General features: G+C 43.1%; 1 protein-coding gene across 1 annotated transcript in view; it reads right to left on the reverse strand.

Moving 5' to 3' along the window:
• Positions 1 to 8917, reverse strand: part of TANC1 (tetratricopeptide repeat, ankyrin repeat and coiled-coil containing 1) — a 173324-nt gene extending 164407 nt beyond the window's left edge. The window contains exon 1 of the mRNA XM_088021685.1: positions 8832 to 8917. The gene's annotated coding sequence lies outside the window, so the exon portion shown is untranslated. The remainder of the gene's footprint in view (positions 1 to 8831) is intronic.
• Positions 8918 to 16169: the final 7252 nt, after the last annotated feature.

Raw genomic sequence — 16169 nt, forward strand, 5'->3', positions numbered from 1 at the left:
AGTTCCAGCTCCTCTCTACTCCCTCCCACCATTCTGGGGAGGATATCACCATCCCCTCACTGGACCACCGGAAGGGCCTGCAGCCTGATTTCTCTAACTTTAGGCCAGTTAAAGCCATCAAAATCACCTCTAGGGCTTGTGAAGCCAGATTGCTGAGCCCCACACCCCATCTGATTTTTAGGCCTGGTTTGAAGCTGAGACTTTTTATTTCTAATTAAGTCTCAGTTGATGATGACTCCACTCTTCAGGGTCCAACACCTAAGAATCACGGTTTTTGACTCTCCTCGCTCCCTTTCCACCTCCCATCAATTCTTCCAGAATTTTTTCTTCATGGACTAATAAAAGCCTTTTTAAATCTGAAAATGTAGGCCACCGGAGCTGGGGGGTGGGTGGCTCAGTCTGTTGAGTGTCTGACTCTTGAATTTGGCTCAGGTTTTGGGATTGAGCCCCGCAGCCCCTGCTATGGCTCAGCAGCGAGTCCGCTTGAGAGTCTTTCCCTCTGCCCCTCCCCCCACTTCCACACACGTGCATGCTCTCTAAAATGAGTAAATCTTAAAAAAAAAAAAAAAGGGCGCCTGGGTGGCTCAGATGGTTAAGCGTCTGCCTTCGGCTCAGGTCATGATCCCAGGGTCCTGTGATCAAGTCCCGCATCGGGCCTGCTTCTCCCTCTGCTTCTCTCTGTCTCTTCATGAATAAATAAAATCTTTAAAAAAATATTTAAAAAAAAAGAAAATGTAGGCCTCTGATAACTAATTGGGGACAATAAGACCTACTCTTCACTGTGGACCTACCGTACTTTAGGTTATCTCTGTCATGTTACAGTTAAAACAACCCTGCAAAATACAGCATTGCCTCCAAATTTATAGGGGAACTTTGTAAAAAACCGAGACTTTGAAAGGTTAAGCAATTTCTAAATTCCGTAATGATAAATTGGTTTTATGTATTCATTAAAGGGGCCCTTTCTCCTTAGACAAACTTTTTTTTATTATGTTATGTTAATCACCATATATTACATCATTAGTTTTTGAGTAGTGTTCCATAGACAAACTTTTGTTACCAAAATCTGATGCAGAAAACAAAGAGCATTTCCTTCTCAAAACAGGGTAAAAGGTGGGACCTATAAGGATACAAAGTGTAGAACCAACACACGTTCAAATCCATCCTCCCAAGAGGATTTAACCAAATAAAAAAACGTCAGTAGACTCTGCTTTTACCCGCCTCTACCTACATATGTACTCTCTGCTTTTTGTAGATCATACCCTCGTCTATTCTAGCACAACTTCAAGCTGACAACTACATCGATCTATGCTATTCTTATTAACAAGGTCTTTACTTGAAAGGGCCTTTTCTGCCTTCATTATGACCAGCATGTGAATGATTCAAACAGCATGATCGGAAATTCAGAGGATTCTACATTTTCACATGCTGTCATTTAAAAAAAAAAAAAAAAAGGCTCTACAATAGACTCATTTCAGACCTAAAGACACCTGCAGATTGAAAGTGAGGGAATGGAGAACCATTTATCTCACAAATGGATGTCAAAAGAAAGCCAGAGTAGCAATACTTATACTGGACAAAACAGACTTTAAAACAAAGACTGTAACAAGAGACAAAGAAGAACACTATATAATAAAGGGGACAATCCAACAAGAAGATGTAACAATTATAAATACTTATTTACCCAACACAGGAAACACCCAAATACACAAAACAGTTAATAACAAACTAATGGATAATATTACAATAGTAGGGAACTGTAACACCTCATTCACATCAATGAACAGATCATCTAAACAGAAAATCAACAAGGAAACAATGGCTTTGAATGACACACTGGACCACATGGACTTAACATATATTCAGAACATTCCATCCTAAAACAGAAGACACATTTTCAAGTGCACATGGAACACTCTCCAGAATAGATCACATTACAACCCTCAAATTCAAGAAGATCAAAATCATACCATGCATACCTTCTGACCACAACCCTCTGAAACCAGAAGTCAATCACAAGAAAAAAATCTGTAAAGACCACAAATTAGGGTTAAATGACATCCTACTAAAGAATGAATGGATCAACCAGGAAATAATTTAAAAAGTCCATGGAAACAAATGAAAATGAAAACACAACGGTCCAAAACCTTTGAGATGCAGCAAAAGCAGCTCTAAGAGGGAATTTTATAGCACTACAGGCCTACTTCCAGAAGAAAAATCTCAATTAACCTTATCTGACAAAAGAAGGAGCTAAAGAAAACAAAACCTAAGGCCAGCAGAAGGAAATAATAAAGATTAGAGCAGAAATAAACAATACAGAAACTAAAAAACAAAAACAATAGAACTATGAAACCAGGAGCTGGTTCTTTGAAGAAAAAAAAAAATCAGTAAAATTGATAAACATCTAGGAAGACTTATCAAGAAGGGAAATTACAGTCACGAAAGAGGAGAAATAACAGTCAACACCACAGAAATACAAATTATCATAAAATACTATGAAAAACTATATGCCAACAAATTGGACAACCTAGAAGAATTGGATAAATTCCTAGAAACATATAAACCACCAAAACAGGAAGAAACAGAAAACTTGGACAGATAACCAGCAAAGAAATTGAATCAGTAATCAAAAAAACTCCTAGACAGCTTCACAAGCAAATTCTATCAAACATTAAAGAAACATTAATACCTACTCTTCTCCAACTATTCCAAAAAATAGAAAAGAAAGGAAAACTTCCAAATTCATTCTATGAGGACAGCATTACTCTGATACCAATACCAGATAAAGACTCCACTAAAGGGGCACCCAGGTGGCTCAGTCAGTTAAGCATCCAACTCTTGATTTCAGCTCAGGTCATGATCTCTCAAGGTTGTGAGACTGAGCCCCGCTGGGTATGGAGCCTTCTTCAGAATCTCTCTCTCCCTCTCCTTTGCCCCCACCCCCTCCAAAAAAAGACTGCATTAAAAAAATACTACACTGGGGGAGGGGACGCCTGGGTGGCTCAGTCCTTAAGCGTCTGCCTTCGGCTCAGGCCATGATCCCAGAGTCCTGGGATCGAGCCCTGCATTGGGCTCTCTGCTCTGCAGGAAGCCTGCTTCTCCCTTTCTCAAACCGCCCCCCACACACACTTTGTGTTCCCTCTCTTGCTGTCTCTGTCAAAATAAAATCTTAAAAAAAAAAAAAATACTATATTGTGGCACCTGGGTGCTCAGTTGGTTATACTCTGAAAACTATAAAACACTGATGGGAAAAAAAACTGAAGATGACAAAGAAATGGAACGACATTCAATGCTTATGGACTGGAAGAGCAAATACTGTTAAAATGTCTATACTACCCAAAGCAATCTACTCATTTAACACAATCCCTATCAAAATACCAACAGCATTTTTCACAGAACTAGAACAATCCTAAAGTTAGTATGGAAACACAAAAGACCTCGACTAGCCAAAGCAATCTTGAAAGAAAAGCGAAGTAGGAGGCATCACAATTCCGAAATTCAAGTATATTACAAAGCTGCAGTAATTGGAGCACCTGGCTGGCTCAGTAGGTAAAGCACATGACTCAATCTTGGGATTATAAATTCGAGCCCCACATTGGGTATAGAGATTACTTAAAATCTTAAAAACAAACAAAAAACCCAAAGCTGTAGTAATCAAAACAGTATGGTACTGGCACAAAAACAGATGCATATATCAATAGAACGGAACAGAAAATCCAGAAATAAATCTACAATTATATTGTCAATCTTTAACAAAGGAGGACAGAACATCCATCAGGATAAAGAAAGTCTCTTCAACAAACAGTGTTGGAAAATTGGATGGCAACATGCGAAAGAATGAAACTGGACCACTTTCTTACACCATACATGAAAATTCAAAATGGATTACAGATCTAAATGTGGGACCTGAAACAGAAGAAAACACAGGCAGTAGCCTCTTTGACATTGGTGGTAGCAACTTCCTTCTAGATAGGTCTCCTGAGGCCAGGGAAACAAAAGCAAACAAACTATTGGGACTACATCAAAATAAAAAGCTTCCACACAGTGAAGGAAACAATATAACAAAAAGGCAACCAACAGAATGGGAGAAGATGTTTGCAAATGACATATCTGATAAAGGGTTAGTATCCAAAATCTATAAAGAACTTATACAACTCAACACCCAAAAAGCAAATAATCCAATTAAAAAATGGGCAGAAGACATGAATAGACATTTCTCCAAAGACATCCAGATGGCCAACGGACACATGAAAGAATGCTCATGGTCATTCATCATCAAGGAAATCCAAATCAAAACGACAATGAGATATTATCTCACACCTGTCAGAATGGATAAAACAACACAAGAAGTGATAGGTGTTGGCAAGGATGTAGAGATAAAGGAACCCTTGTGCACTGTTTTTGGGAATGCAACCTGGTACAGACACTGTGGAAAACAGTATGGAGGTTCCTCAAAACTGAAAAATAGAACAACCTTATGATCCAGCAATCACACTACTGGGTATTTACCCAAAGAATACAAAAACACTAATTCAAAGGGATACATGCACCCCTATGTTTATAGCAGCATTACTTACAATAGCCAAATTACGGAAGAAGCCCAAGTGTTACGTGACTAACGAACAGTTAAAGCAGATGAGTCATATATATTCACACAGACACACACATATATATGGGATATACATATAATGGAATACTACTCAACCATAAAAAAGAATGAAATCTTGCCATTTCCAACAACATGCATAGAGCTAGACAATAAAATGCTAAGCGAAGTAAGTCAGAGAAAGACAAATACTATATGATTTCACTCATATGTGGAATTTAAGAAACAAATGAGCAAAGGAAAAAAAAAAAGACAAATCAAGAAACAGACTCTTAGAAAACACACTGATGGTTGCCAGAGGGGAGGCAGGCTGGAGGGATGAGGGAAATAGGTGATGGGTGTTAAGGAGTGCACTTGTGATGAGGACCGGGTGTTGTATGAAAGTGTTGAATCACTACATTGTACACCTGAAACTACTACAATACTGTATGTTAGTTAAATGGAATTAAAATAAAAACTTTAAAAGAGAAGAGAGGCTTGGGACACCTGGGTGGCTCAGTTGGTTAAGCATCGGACTTTGGCTCAGGTCATGATCTCAGGGTTGTGGGATCGAGCCCCACGTCCAGCTCTTCTCTCAGCATGGAGTCTGCCTGTCCCTCTCCCTCTGCTGCTCCCCACTGATTCAACGATTACACACACGCTCACTCTCTAAATAAAAAACTAAAAAAAATAAATCTTGTCCTTAGCACCTACTATTAAGAAAAAAATATAGGACACACAAATTTGAGTAACACCCAGTTCCTGGCCTCCACAAAAATCAACCTACCAACCAGAAGTCCAAAATAGCACTGTGGCATTATGGGACCACAGCAAAACAGTGACATGGTGTCAAATGTTTTAGAGTCAGGCAGACCAACCTAGAGGTTTAATATGTCCCAATCCCAAACCGACCATGCTTTACTTGCCCTGTGATCTTGGGCCAGTAACTTGATCTCTGAACCTCAAGGTTCCACACTTATGGGGCACCTGGATGTCTCAGTTAAGCGTCTGACCCTTGGTTTCAGCTCAGGTCAAGATCTCAGGGTCGTGAGATCCAGCGCCGCCCCCACTCCCACCCCACCCCCGGGGTTCCAAGCTCAGCATGGAGTCTGCTTAAGACTTTCTCTCCCTCTGCCCCTCCCAACAACCACCCACCCCCCCGCCGCCCCGCACTCTCTCCACTGTCCCGTTAAAATCTTAAAAAAAAAATTCCTCACTTGTAACAGAGATAATATGCCACAGACTAGTTGTGAAAATTAGAAATAACATATGAAAAGTATCTAGGGGGCGCCTGGGTGGCTCAGTTGGTTAAGCAACTGCCTTCGGCTCAGGTCATGATCCTGGAGTCCCGGGATCGAGTCCCGCATCAGGCTCCCTGCTCGGCAGGGAGTCTGCTTCTCCCTCTGACCCTCTTCCCTCTTGTGCTCTCTGTCTCTCATTCTCTCCCTCTCAAATAAATAAAATCTTTAAAAAAAAAAAAAAAGTATCTAGGATTATGCAGAGTACAAAATGTATATTATATAAATGGTCATAATCGTCTGTTATTGTGTCTGCTTATATAAGCCCAACTACAACTTTTAACACCTATAATATTTAAATGTCAGTGGAATGGCCTTTTCCTTTATTTAGGTTATTAAAATGATAGAATTTAATTGCAAATGAAGATATGGGGCTGAGGGAGGATGAAGGATGAGTCACACATTTCTGGCTTGAATAATGCCAATGACCAAAGTGGGAAAAGCAGACAGAAGCCTAGGGATGAGGGGACTTGTGGGGGCGGGGGGAGGGGGGAGCAGAGACAGGAAGCAGGCAATAATTGGGAGGGAAAGGAGTTTGGTTTGGATATTCTTACTTGAAAGTAAATATGAGTCATCCAAATAGAAATGCCCAAGAGACTGTTTGAGACAAGGGGATGAACTCACAGAAAGACTTAAGGGTCATTAACATGTGGGTGGTGGCTGAAACCACAGCAGTACTGAGGTCCTCCGAAGAGCCTCAGCAGACTAAAAGAAAAACTACCAAGGATCAAAGCTCAGGGAATATGAACATTTAAGGGCAAATATAGTAGGACCTAGGAAGAAATTAAAGAAGAAATGTAGTCAGAAATGATGCAAAGGAACCCAGAAGAGGAAGTTTCAAATGAGGAGTGGTCAGTGCTATCAAGTGCTACAGAAAAGTCATGTCAAAGAGTTCTATCAGAGGCCGTTTGTAACCTTAAGAAGAGCAGTTTCCATGAAGCTGAGGCAATGAAAAGCAGGTAACAGGTCATCTCTAAGGTCCTTCCTAAACAGTAAGATTCTTTAATCTCAAAATATAAACTTATTCTCCATCAAACCTTAAATTATGAAAACCTCAAATAACAAAAAGTTGCAAGGTTTTCTTTCAGAGAAAGAGAATTTGCAAGAGACATAGTTAAACATTTAACATGATCTTTGCTATTAAGCTCCTATCGACTTCCTGAAGTTGGTCCCAAGGAAGGAATAAAGAAAAATTAGCTAATTCTCAACCACCCAAAAACCTCCTGGAAGAGGAAAAAAATGTATCCCTTACTAAATAAATTTCCTGTCTAATAAATCTCTGAGGGCAATACATTTAAATTGCTATTTCAATACCACTTTGAAAAATGTGTTACCATAGGTCAAAAAGCTTTGGTTTCAATATGCAAATCTCTGCATATTTTGGGTAAAATTCCATTTAAGCAGATTCCCACCTGGATTTCTAAATAAGCCTTAACTCTTATTAAATTTAGAAAATTGTTCTTCAATGTCATTTTTCTCCTTCCTTGTATACTTACAACGATAGAAAGTGTTGTCCCAGGCAATTTTAACTTAAAGTTATAAAATGGTTCTACCATGCAAATCATGGCACAATAAGGGAATGTTTGGCTTGGCTGTATGAACTGGTTAAACTAGTTAGTAGAGTTCAAAAATAATTCCCCCAAACATCTTCTCAGGCTAAGAAAGAGTTTCTTTGTTTTTAAGTCTAGTCCACATACAAATATTTTTCGAGAAGTATCTCCTTTTGAGGAGTTTTAAACAACAAACATATATAGCAGGGACTCCCTCCCCATCCCTGAAATTCTAGTTCAGTACACTGAGGGGGGAAAGGGGGGTCCCAGTATTCTAATTTTTAAAGCTTCACCTTAGATTCTGCTATGTACTCCCCAGCCATGCTCCTGATGAAAAGCTTTACCTTTTGGCAGGATCCCCCAAAGTTTTAGTGGCAATGTGACCACTGTGTTCTTTATAACAAGCAAGGCATGGCAGGAGGGGTGAGTGCTAAATGTGAAATCCTGCCAGCAAGCCACACAGGACAGATGGCAGAGTGCACCTGCATGTTACATGGGTGTTTCAAGAATTCAGAGGTTTGGAAGCAGGTTTAACCTTGACCCCCATCTCCTATGGGGACCCTTTCCAACACCCACAGATAAGGAATATAGGGCAGTCTTCAGAGCCCTCAGTCAACCATTCTATCCTGAACCTCCTGGGGATTCTTGCTCTGTGGCTTCAACTGTGAGCAGCTGAGCATAAGTAACAGTCCTCCAAGCTGTGCTCACTTAAGATGGAATTGAAGATCCATCCAGTTCTCCGCCAACTCTCTTCTTAAAGGAAAGAGAATATTTGAGTCCTACTAACTGCCACACATTAGAGATAGGGAATGCAACTAACAATTTGAACAGAACAAAAGTTCTACCCATCAGGAGCTTCCAGCCTTACCCAAAACCTTGAAGAAGGTATTTTTGTTTGAAAGTTCATATATAAAACTGCAGTACAGGAAAACCATAGTACAGAAGTTTACCAGCTTTCCTAAAGTTCCTGAAGGCACATAACTAAAAAAAAAAAAATCCTCCTTGAAACCCAGGGAAGGGAAAAGACACAGCTCAGAATAAGTTAACAGGACTTCTGTTTGCAAACTGCCAATATTATGGTATTAAGCTATTCACACAATACGTATTAAATGTTTTCAGTGGACAGTACTGTGCAGGAACCATACAGAGACCCAAAACCTTGAAATGGGCACAAAAAAAAAAAAAACAGAAAAGTTCTGGAAAAAAAAGAAAAACGTATTGAAGCATCCCTATTAATAAAAGTGCTTTAACAGAATTAAGACACCAAATTTTTTCAAAAATTCTTAAATTTCTTTGACTAAAAACCCAATTTACTTTCAAATCCCTCAAAATTTTCAGAGAATAACTCATCTTGGAAAACGGGGTCTGTCAGGGGTCGAATTCTCCGTGAGTCCCACTCACCTTGCCTCACCCCAGACTCCACGTGCTGGCAACAGAAAGAGGCGGTCTCACTCGGGGGGTGGGGTAGGGCACGGCACCCAGAAAGCTCCTCTGGACAAGTCAACCACAGGAAACTAGAAAGAGAACTGGAAAAAAAGAAATCCTGTGAGCACACTTGCCTTAGGAGACAAGAAGTAGAGAGTTTATAAAACCAGCTACAACCTCCCAGAAACTCCCGACAAAGCCAGGATGGAGAGCAAAGAGACGTCAGTGCATACATACTCTTAACAGAGGGGAAAGCAAGGTGACCCGCTGGCAAAAGCAAGAAAATTCATGCTTTCTTCGGACGCCCTCTATCCACGCAGACTGGGGATATTTACTGAAAGCCTCCCGTCTGGAGCAAGGTACTGAAGTACTTGTTTACTTCTCCTATCTCAGGTTTTCTCTTTAAGTGATGCGAATAGGTTTGCAGCCCAGGACACAAAGAAATGTTTCAAAGGTTTGAGATAAGGAGCCAAGAACCTCCCTAAAGCACTAAGGGTGTCCACATCTCCTGCCCCACTCCTCACAGGTCCCAGCTCCCCACACAGCTCACTCTTTCTGAACACACTGTCCAATTTCACACCTCTGCCCTCCTGTTCCCTCATCCTGAGGCACCTCTCTCCCATTCTGGAAATGAGTCATCCTCCTAGCACAGCTCAAATACCCCCTGCCCCACCCCCAGGGAATCTCACCAGTCCTTCTAGGGGCCCTGAGCTCTAGCGTCTGCTTCCTTCTGCCTCGACCTCCCCTCCTCCCAGTTTCTCCAGGGCTGGTCTTACCTGCCACCCCTACCCCGAGCTCCTGCTCTTGTCATAAGAAGAGAGATGCCCAGTGCATGCTTGTTGAATGAAGGACTCCAATAAGGTTCCCCATTACTGACTGGGTCTACTTCCCGGGGAAATGTTCTTCCCCAAGGGTGCTATCCACGCCCAACCACACCAGCCATCAGGCTCGGCCCACGTCAATGCCCTCACAGCACTGGGGCTGGGCTTCACGGCCAAAAAGGCCAGAATCGTGTGTAGTCACGTTTAGGCCAACAAAACCACCTGGCAGGGCAGCGGAGTCTTAGAGGTTTGTGCACGCAAAGCCTGGGTGGAGTCCTTCTCTCTCCCCTTTAAGTCTGCTTAATGAGGAGCTCTAGGAGACATGCCCCCCTTCCCCACCAGGACTTCAAAGATGAGAACACAGCACAGGAGCCTTTCTCTGGGAGGAAACCGGGGACGGCTGCAGGGCACAGGTCCAAGTCTCCCCCACTTCAGAGACAGCAGAGATCTCCCTGCAGCAGAACGTGGAGGAGAAATTGACATGGACCAGGTGAGCACCTTGGGTCAACTGTTTCCTCATCTTGCATTCAGCGACAGCCCACAAATGCTGCCAAGGCTTCCAGGCACCCCAGCTTCTTCTGCCCGCCCCCCCCGCCCCAGGTTGCTGACCTCACTGATGGTATTTAAGCAATCACTACAGGACAGCATCACCTGGTGAACAGCAGCTGCTAAAGTATCTCAGGGCGTCCTCCTATTACTCGCTCATAAAAGGAATCATCTGCCTCTTTACAGAGGGTTCTGGCAGCCAGGGAAGGAAGCCATCTCACAGCTGATGCGAGTACTTCAGCCAACCTCCCTTCTTGAAGCACACCTCAGCAGAGTAAGGCAGGCTTCTCACTTGTCCCAGCCACAGCTACACACAAGCACTAAGAGAATATCCATCACAGCCCGCAATATGCCAGCTGCCAGGCAGACCCTCCACCCAGAGGACCTGCCGATCTTTGGGCACCCTTAAAATTACATCTGTAACAGGTTACGCACACGCATACTTTTCCTCTGGCCCCATCTCCACCTAGAGCAGCTCATCTGTTACACTACTTCTGTAAGGACAGGGGGAAAGATCCTTTCTGAGTTCGAGACTACAAAGGCACCACTATAAATTACAGTTACAGAGGTCCCAAGGGGAAGCGGCTTCCTGCAAGAAGAAGGACCGTCCCTACGGCCTGTTTTTGTGGTGATGAGATCACAGAGTTTAGATTCTGTATTTGGTCCTACATGGGTTTTAAGGGCCATATTCAGTAATTACAGAAAGGAAAAAAAGCAGGTCAACAAGATCAGAGGAACTCTGAGTGGTGTTTGAGAAGTTACTTATAACTGCAGTGAGATCACTCACCTACCGAAACTCAGAAACTATGCCTCGAATCTGTCCTTCAGAATCAATGTTAAGTTAGAAAAAAGTGCAACTTTCTACTTTTTACTTGCTTTTGTTTCAGTATTCCTCCATTCAGAGGGCTCCATTCCCTTTCAATGCATAATCCAAAATTTGGGCCCAAGAAAGTTTTGAAAAGCATGCCACAAAATATTCTCCTATAAAATTCAAAGGACAACAAAGTACACTTATTGGAAGAATTTTTATGGAACCTAAAACAACGGGAGTTTAGAGAGGTGAATAACCCTCAATTGCCAATCACTAGCTCTTCATTTGCAGATCTAATTTTTAATTGGCGCCTAAAAAAAAAAAAAACCTTAAAATGCTTTTGAGAATTATTAGGGTTTACTTCCTGGTCATCACTCTCTTTCAAGGATGAACAGAGACTCCCAAGTTGTTTATCCAATAGAAATAAGTGCGTGTTCGTGGACCAAAGCGTGTGACCACTGGCTCCATGTGACAGCCCATACCCTCTGGGCTGTACGGGGTTCTGCAGCCCCCAACATTGCTCCACTAGAATATGAGGCCCAGAGAGGGGATGATGACCACAGCCTGCTGCACAGGGGAGTTCACGGAGGTGCAGGTCCCAGTCAACTGCACAGAGGGAGTGGAAGACCACCTCACTGAAATGCTAAATCTAGGAAAGGAATGTTCTTGGTTGTTGTTTTGTTTCCTTTTGAATGCTGATGCTTAATAGAAAACAGGCTTAAATAAAGGAGGAAGAGAGGGAGGAGAACCCCAGGACTCAGCATACATTGGAGGGACAGAAGCAGCAAGAGGCATTTTTTTTAAGATTTTATTTATTTATTTGAGAGAGAGACAGAGAGTGACAGAGATAGCAAGAGAGAGCAGAAGCAGGGGGAGTGGAAGATGGAGAAGCAGACTTCCCGCAGAGCAGGGAGCCTGATGCGGGGCTCCATCCCAGGACCCTGGGACCATGACCTGAGCCAAAGGCAGATGCCCAACGACTGAGCCACCCAGGCGCCCCCAAAAGGCATTATTTTAAAATACCTATTTTCATTTCAAATCCTGCAGCTTCCATTTTCCTTAAGATGCAGGTACTGCTAGTATCATTACATCTCACTTACAGAGGTGACTTTCAATCCTAACCACCGGATCAGAATCTCCCAGCGAGCTTTAAAAATTCTGATGCCCAGAAAAATGAAAACAGAATCTCTGGGGATGAGGCTCAAATGCTGATACTTTATCAAGCTGACCTTAAGTGATCTTAAGGTATAGCCGGAACTACGAACCACTGCCCCTGCCCTATCCCAGAGCTGTTTTCTTTTTTCTTGACGGTGTGGGGGCAGCAGGAAATATTTATGCCTAAGAAAGGGGTGGTAGGACAAACAAAGGGACCAGGGAAAGAGCTGGAGGAAGCTTAAGTGAATAATAACCTGCAGGTGGTGATCACTGGCGTGGGTGCAAGGTGTGGCCTGCAGGGCTCGCTCCCTTTAGGAGAAGACAGGAATGGGACAGCCTGGGTTGTTCCCCAGGTAAGCCCTGGACGGCAAGAGGGAACAATCCAAAGCTCATCTGTAAAGAACATTCCCAGGTCAAGTGTCTGCTACGTAAGAAGTGATTATAATGATGGTTTTCATACGTGGAGAATCTACTGAACTGTGTTTACTCCTGTGATTTCTCCTGGTTCTTCTATTAACAGTATTAACAGGCTTGTTGCTTTGATCCATACTTCCTTGCTCCCCAAATCTAACAAAGTACACACTCATTACAGGATAACTTCCTGGAGTTACAGCACGCAAAAAAACAGAGCTTCCCTAGGCATAAAACCCAGCTGGTTCACAGAAGGGCTGAACCCAGACATGATTTTAAATTGTCATCATTATGTTCTCCGACGTGACGGTGACCGAATAAGGAGGAGAACATGGGCATCTGGGTGAAGGATGAGGGCTGCAGGAATACCGTCTCCAGGTGAGGAGTTAATTCTATTCTCCCTCCCCTGGTCTTTAATTCTTAGAGCTACCTGTTCTCTTCCCGTCCTTCTGAAACAGTAACAAAAATCAGGCAGTCCAGCTTGGATGCCTCCTTCCCAATTTCTGTCTCTCATGGGAAAGTTAATCAACTTTGCCTAATCCATCCTTTACCAGTATTTCCCAAAGTATGTCCTGCAGGCCACAGTAGCAGAATGAGGTCATCCCTGGACACCACCTCAGACCACATAAGGGGATCATACTATCTGGAGTAGAGCCCAAGAGTCTGCATTTTAATCAGCCACCCAGACACAACAGTCAGTGAACCAGTCACAAACTCTCATCCATTCCCCCTTTGAAATGGGTTCACCAGATGGGCTGCTAAGTCTCTCCAGAACCTCTGCCACTTCCCTATTGGGGTTATGTTCTCCCAATGTAGCTGGTTTCTCCAATGTCACTGCACGACCACGTTCTCAAATACCGCTTGGACCCCAGCACAGGTGGCTCAAAGTTCCTGACTTGAGTCCCTCTGCTCTGAACTCACACCCAGTGCAAAACTTCTCTAGCACTTTCACTTAGGATTTTGGGTCTTTTAGCTCTTTCTCCCAACCACACGCTAAGCTTCTTGAAGGCAGGCTCCACATCATCCCTCTGGATCCTCCACAGGGCTGGACACATCTTAGGTTTCAAGAATAGTGGCTGACTGACCAAACCCTTGCCTCAGCCCTGGGTTTGCCTTCACTCACCTTCTTCTCATTGTCCCTGAGAAAACATTCATTCTCTCCTTTTCATAACAAAATTGTCTCAGGCATGGGTGGGAGAAAAGATTTACACACTAGTGAGGGAAAAGCGGGGAAGGAACAGAAGTCATAAACTAGCAACCTCAACTATCCAGCAAGCAGCTAGGAACCAAAACTTAGTCCTTGCAGCTGCCAAAATCTGCAAACCTTCAGAGAGCTCAAAACACAAACACAGCTCAGAAGAGAACTCCCCAGCCTCTCCCCACCTTGATCCAACACCTCTTTCACAGGCCCTCCCTGAGACCTATTTTACTCTTCTAGATAGGATTCTAACAGGAGGGAAATACTTGGTTTCCCAGGTCACTGCAAATTAAGCGGGTGGTGGGTAGCTGCTAAATCAAGGCACAAGAGCCCTGAGAAAGTACGACTGACAGGAGACAATTTATAAAATCCCAACAGTAGATTATAGGTTGTTATAGTTTAAATAGACTTTCAATCCCCAAAAGTGTCCAAGGACAGCAAAACAAAACATTTCAAAACAGCACAATTAGTGGCCCTGAAAGATTATTCCGGGCACTAAGAAAAGGTTATTTCACTTTCAGTAGGTCTCCAAGCCACTCTGTCCTGGAGAGAAAATGCCCACATGGCCAACCTCAGTCCCGAGGACCCATGTGTTCCCAAAAATAAGAACAGGCACTATAACCAGCTGCAGTGCACTGACTCTAGGTGGTCTCCAACACTACTGAACACTGGGACAGGCTTTCAAAGGCGGGTACACAACCCTCAGCATTGCCATTCTGATCGGGAACCTTCCATCTCTCTACTCCCATCTTTGCCACATACTCGCACTTCTCATCATCTACCTTTTCTTGTGGTATTTGTTAAGTTAAGCTCCTTACCAGATTTAAACTTCCCTGAGCAGAGGGATACCATGCATGGACACTATGCCCCACACCTCTGCAACTCACAGCTGATGCCTGTTTGCCCTTCGCCAGTTCCCTCTGTTTAGAAGCCCAGATAGTCTTAAGGAAGGAGGGATTTAAATAAGTGTTTTAAAATAGCCAAAGCATTTCCTTTTTTTTAATATAATTTTAACTCCAGTATAGTTAACATAAGCCCGAGCATTTCCATAGTTTTTAAAGATGCTGATTTTCCTACTTTCCTAGGGAGTTAAAAAAATATAAGTTTAAATGTTAGGATTCTATGATCGATGGGGCAAGCTTCAGTTTATCTTGGTATCTAATCTATTTGGGACACAGAGCCAAGGAATAAATTCTGCACCACTGCATGTACCTATCTGAACCACAAAGGTTAGGGTGAGTTTTTCCTTCATCTAAAAGCAACCTAATCTCAAAGGGCTTCAATCATTTATCTATTCAGAACTGATTACTGGGTGACTTCATATTTTTGTCTTGATAAGTAATAGCATTCAAAAGTTCTGATTTGCTTTGGGATTAGTAAAGAGAGTACTTTAATGAGTTTAACTGGTAGTTCCATAATAAAAGGTTATGGTTTATACTTGGTTCAAGTAATTTTTTTTATCTACCTTGTTAAAAACTAAATCTATTTCCAGATTCACAAAAGCAATTCTCAGTTTTATTTAAGGTCATTGTTGAATGTGTCCCTTACACTCAAACCCATTCATTTTACAAACAGGCTACAATGACCTACCAGGGTACTGAAAACCTCTCCATTTTAAGAGGGTGGAGGTCAAGGTTGTTGGGACATCCAGGCCTGGCCTGCTGTTTTCAGCTTCTACAGCCCTTCCCTCCCACAGCTGCCTCTTGACCCTTGCCCCTCCCTCCTTCTTTGGCTCAATCCGGCGGGAATTTCTAGAATAGAGATTTAAACAGTTTGAGCCAAGTTGCTTTTGCTGCTTAACTGGCCCTGACCTTGGGTCTAGTAACTCGACTTCTTTCTCCTCCATTCCATAGGGCCTCATTCACCCTCTCGCTCAGTTCTGATAACCTCCAAGTCTCTGGGGGCTGAGGTGCTTCCTTGCCCTTGGCAATCCTCCAAAGGACCAGAGGTCTTCTCTGGACCCACAGGGGACACGGATACCCCTGTCAGGCTACTCTGCTGTGCTGGGCCACTCCAGACCACCATGTGCCAGGCCACTAGCCCTGAAGACCCCTGTTCTTTCCTCCTGGCACACTAGACTTCCTCCCAGCTGCAAACAGTAGGTCTGTTGCCCCGCTACACGTCTCCCACCCCTGGGCGGGGAGTTCCAGGCCCAAACAGGGCCTCAGTAGGAAATGACTCAGATCACAAAAAGCTGAGGGTCCCCTGGCCAGAACACAAATAAGTCACAAGATCTGGATTTTAACCTATCAGAAATGAAAATCCCAGCAACAAAACATCAACAAAGCAAGAAAAAAATAGGACGTGTCTTTTCTTTGAGAAAAATGCCCCTACGCTGACAGTGGGTATGCTGACGCCACGGCGGGTTCCTT

The sequence above is a fragment of the Eumetopias jubatus genome, unplaced genomic scaffold, assembly GCF_037043125.1.
Source record: "Eumetopias jubatus isolate StellerSeaLion01/CBP00866 unplaced genomic scaffold, mEumJub1_p1.0 scaffold_3, whole genome shotgun sequence".
Classification (NCBI taxonomy): Eukaryota; Metazoa; Chordata; class Mammalia; order Carnivora; family Otariidae; genus Eumetopias; species Eumetopias jubatus.